Here is a 4462-nt window from a genome sequence, read left to right on the forward strand (position 1 = left end):
GACCTCCAGAAGACTGCAGCAACAACAAGGGAAGTAATATTTTTGTAAAATGTATAAAGGTTCTTGTCAAATGTTTACATCAATCTTTGGAACCTGTAACTAATTAATGTCCTTTAAATCTAGCAACAGTGATCCAGGAAGAAGACCTCCAGAGGACTGCAGCAAAATAAGGGAAGTAATATTGTTTTCTCTTCAAATGTTTATGCGATGATTTTAAACTAATACATGTCTCTTTAAATTCAGCAACAGTGATCCAGGAAGAAGACTGCCAGAGGACTGCAGCAGCTCACTCAACACTGAATACGTCAACCCAGCAGCAGAGAAGTAAGGGACATTTAACATTGTATCTTCATTGATTAAGTGCTTAGAGAACACTTCCAACCTACCTGACTAAATGAATGTCTCTAATATTTTAGGAAGAACAACAACTCACAGACTCAGGATGAAGACCTCCAGGAAGAAGGCCTCCTCTGCTTTTTTCCTTTTTTTTTTCCTTTTTTTTGGGGGGGGAGAAAAATAAATTTTATCTCTGTTACAAAATGTCAGTGTATGCCTGTTGAATTATTAATTATGTTACAAGTTTAGTTTTCCTTTGTAACAAGGACCATAGATGAAGACGCTGAGAATGAATGGTAGGTGGTGAAATGAATACATTGTAGCATTGCATTGTAGTATAGTGGTATCATATCATAGCATTGGCAATCCTCATTTCCCATTGACAATGAATGGAGCTGAGGGGAAAAAAATGAATCTTTGTTTTTCAGAGGTTGACATCTCTGGCATACTTTGACCGAGACACACCATTCAAAATTTAAAATGTAGATAAAAGTCCAAATTATCAACGTGGGATTGGACTCTTTTGTAGCTTTCATAGTTTTTTCGTCACGGGGCGAAGCGCACAGCCCACTCTCGCGATTTCCCGGCGGGGAATTGTCTAGTTAGTGGGCTGTGCTCGCCAGCCCACTATGGACACCTCTATAGCAGAGCTATAGGTGTCCATAGTGGGCTGTGCGGAGCACAGCCCACTATTGTTATTGCTCGTGTCTCTTCTTATTATTATTCATCCTCCTCCCATATTTAGCAGTTTTCACGCCCCGCACCGTTGAGCGCATACAAACAAAAAATATATCAAAACGTGCGGCTCGGGCGGACTCGTCCTGCTATTATTTTTCTAAGGAAAATATGAATTTTTCGCGACGCGAGTCGCGATAAACTGCGACAAATTTCCCATAAGGAATGAATGGGACGAGGTCAAAAAAATCGCAAATCTGCAACGTTTTTCAAACATCTCCAGCTCTGGCATACATTGAGCTAGAAACACCATTACAGCTTTAAAATGTAGGCACAAGTCCTGAGAATTTTTGTTGTATTTGAACTTTTTTCCTACGATGTGTAGTTTTTGAACTGTGACCCTTGAATGGCGGTGAGTGATTTTGGAGAAATTCAGGGTTTTCAATGAGTGTGTATGGCGGAATGTTCGTGCAGCACAGTGGAGAGGACCAACTGACAGAGTGAGCGAGATTCAAAAATTCGCTCAGAGATTTTCTCTTTCCGTGACGATCCTGGCCACAAATTAGGCTCAAAAACAGTGATACTTTCCAGAGTTGTAGCCACACTTGTCGTCTTTCTCCCAATGTGTCTACTTTATCGGTAGGATTTATGGTTTTGGATTGATCTGCCTCTAACCGACAAGAGTAGTGCTCAACTGCTCCATTCACTCCAATGTAAATCGGAAGAGGATTTGCAAAACTGCGCCTTTTTTAACTCGCTCCTATTACCACATTTCTGAAACTAGGACCACAAAACTTAATGTGTGTGTTCCTTAAGGCCTTTCCCGCTTGATGGTGAGGAAACTTTGCTGATGCCATGTTTGCTTTTTCTTCACGGGGCAAAGCGCACAGCCCACTCTCGCGATTTCCCGGTGGGGAATTGTCTAGTTAGTGGGCTGTGCTCGCCAGCCCACTATGGACACCTCCATAGCAGAGCTATAGGTGTCCATAGTGGGCTGTGCGGAGCACAGCCCACTATGGACAGGAAAATATGAATTTTTCGCGACGTGAGTCGCGAAAAACTGCGATAAATTTCCCATAAGGAATGAATGGGGCGAGGTCTAAAAAGTCGCAAATCTGCGACATTTTTCAAACATCTCCTGCTCGGGCATACTTTCACGTGGAAACACCATTCCAGCTTTAAAATGTAGGCACAAGTCCTGAGTATTCAAGTTGTATTTGAACTTTTTTCCTATGTTGTGTAGTTTTTGAACTGTGATCCTTGAATGGAGGTGAGTGATTTTGGAAAAATTCAGGGTTTTCAATGATTGTGTATGGCGGAATGTTCGTGCAGCAGCGTGGAGAGGGCCAACTGACAGAGTGAGAGAGACTCAAAAATTTGCTCCGAAATTTTCTCTTTCCGTGACGATCCTGACCACAAATTGGGCTCAAAAACAGTGATATTTCCCAGAGTTGTAGCCACACTTGTCTTCTTTCTCCCAATGTGTCTACTTTATCGGTAGGATTTACGGTTTTTCAAATTATCGACCGCTAACCGACAAGAGTAGCTCTGAAATGCTCCATTTACTCCAATGTAAATCGGGAGAGGGATTTCCAAAACTGCACGCTTTTTTAACTCGCTGCCATTTCCACATTTCTGAAGCTATGACCGCAAAACTTAATGAGTGTGTTCTTTAAGGCCTTTCTGGCTCGATCGTGAAAAAAAATTGTTGATATCATGTAAGATTTTGACCAAATAGCACTAGTTTGACGTCCTAGATGTGAGGCAGAAATTGCTCTCAAATCAGCTCCCTCACAGGCCGTTGCTACGGCCCTTGCCAACGGTCACCTAGCAACCAAAAACAGCTGGGCCAAGAGAGAGAGTGACAGACAGACAGACACTAGACACACATCAGACAGACAGACAGACAGACAGACAGACACTAGACACACATCAGACAGACAGACAGACAGACAGACAGGAGACACACATGGGACAGACAGACAGACAGACAGGAGACACACATGAGACAGACAGACAGACAGAGAGACATGTACACACACACACACACACACACACACACACACACACAGCAATGCTTAAGCGTGCACTCACAGGCACACAAACGCACACACAGTATATTTCCCAACATTTAAACTACATTTAATGATTATTTTTTTGCTCATTCAATGTGCGGCTCGATCGGACTCGGGTTGCTATTATTCAGCTTTACGAAATGTAAATTTTTCGCGACATAAGTCGCGAAAACTGCGATAAAGTTTCCCATAAGGAATGAATGGGGGGAGGTCAAAAAAGTCGCATATCTGCAACGTTTTTCAAACATCTCCTGCTCTGGCATACGTTCACGTAGAAACACCATTTCAGCTTTAAAATGTAGGCACAAGTACTGAGTATTTAAATTGTATTTGAACTTTTTTCCTATGATGTGTAGTTTTTGAACTGTGATCCTTGAATGACGGTGAGTGATTTTGGAAAAATTCTGGGTTTTCAATGATTGTGTATGGCGGAATGTTCGTGCAGCAGAGTGGAGAGGGCCAACTGACAGAGTGAGCGAACTTCAAAAATTTGCTCAGACATTTTCTCTTTCCGTGATGATCCTGGCCACAAATTAGGCTGAAAAACAGTGATATTTTCCAGAGTTTTAGCCACACGTGTCTTCTTTCTCCCAATGTGTCTACTTTATTGGTAGGATTTATGGTTTTGGATTGATCTGCCTCTAACCGACAAGAGTAGCTCTCAACTGCTCCATTCACTCCAATGTAAATCGGGAAGAGGATTTGCAAAACTGCGGCCTTTTTTAACTCGCTCCTATTACCACATTTCTGAAACTAGGACCACAAAACTTAATGTGTGTGTTCCTTAAGGCCTTTCCCGCTTGATGGTGAGGAAACTTTGCTGATGCCATGTTTGCTTTTTCATCACGGGGCAAAGCGCACAGCCCACTCTCGCGATTTCCCGGCGGGGAATTGTCTAGTTATTTTTCTTCTACCGTCCTTTTTTTGGTACTTTTCACGCCCCGCACCGTTGAGCGAATACCAACAAAAAATACATCAAAACGTGCGGCTCGGGCTGACTCGGTATGCTATTATTTTTCTCAGGAAAATATGAATTTTTCGCGACATACGTCGCGAAAAACTGCGACAAATGTCCCATAAGGAATGAATGGGACGAGGTCAAAAAAGTCGCAAATCTGCGATGTTTTTCAAACATCTCCTGCTCGGGCATACGTTCACGTGGAAACACCATTCCAGCTTTAAAATGTAGGCACAAGTACTGAGTATTTAAATTGTATTTGAACTTTTTTCCTATGATGTGTAGTTTTTGAACTGTGATCCTTGAATGACGGTGAGTGATTTTGGAAAAATTCTGGGTTTTTCAATGATGTGTGTGGGCGGAATGTTCGTGCAGCAGAGTGGAGAGGGCCCAACTGACAGAGTGAGAGAACTTCAAA

General features: G+C 42.4%; 1 pseudogene; it reads left to right on the forward strand.

Moving 5' to 3' along the window:
- Positions 1–610: 610 nt before the first annotated feature.
- Positions 611–4462, forward strand: part of LOC115567172 (growth/differentiation factor 10-like) — a 6183-nt pseudogene continuing 2331 nt past the window's right edge.

Source organism: Sparus aurata, chromosome 17, assembly GCF_900880675.1.
Source record: "Sparus aurata chromosome 17, fSpaAur1.1, whole genome shotgun sequence".
Classification (NCBI taxonomy): domain Eukaryota; kingdom Metazoa; phylum Chordata; class Actinopteri; order Spariformes; family Sparidae; genus Sparus; species Sparus aurata.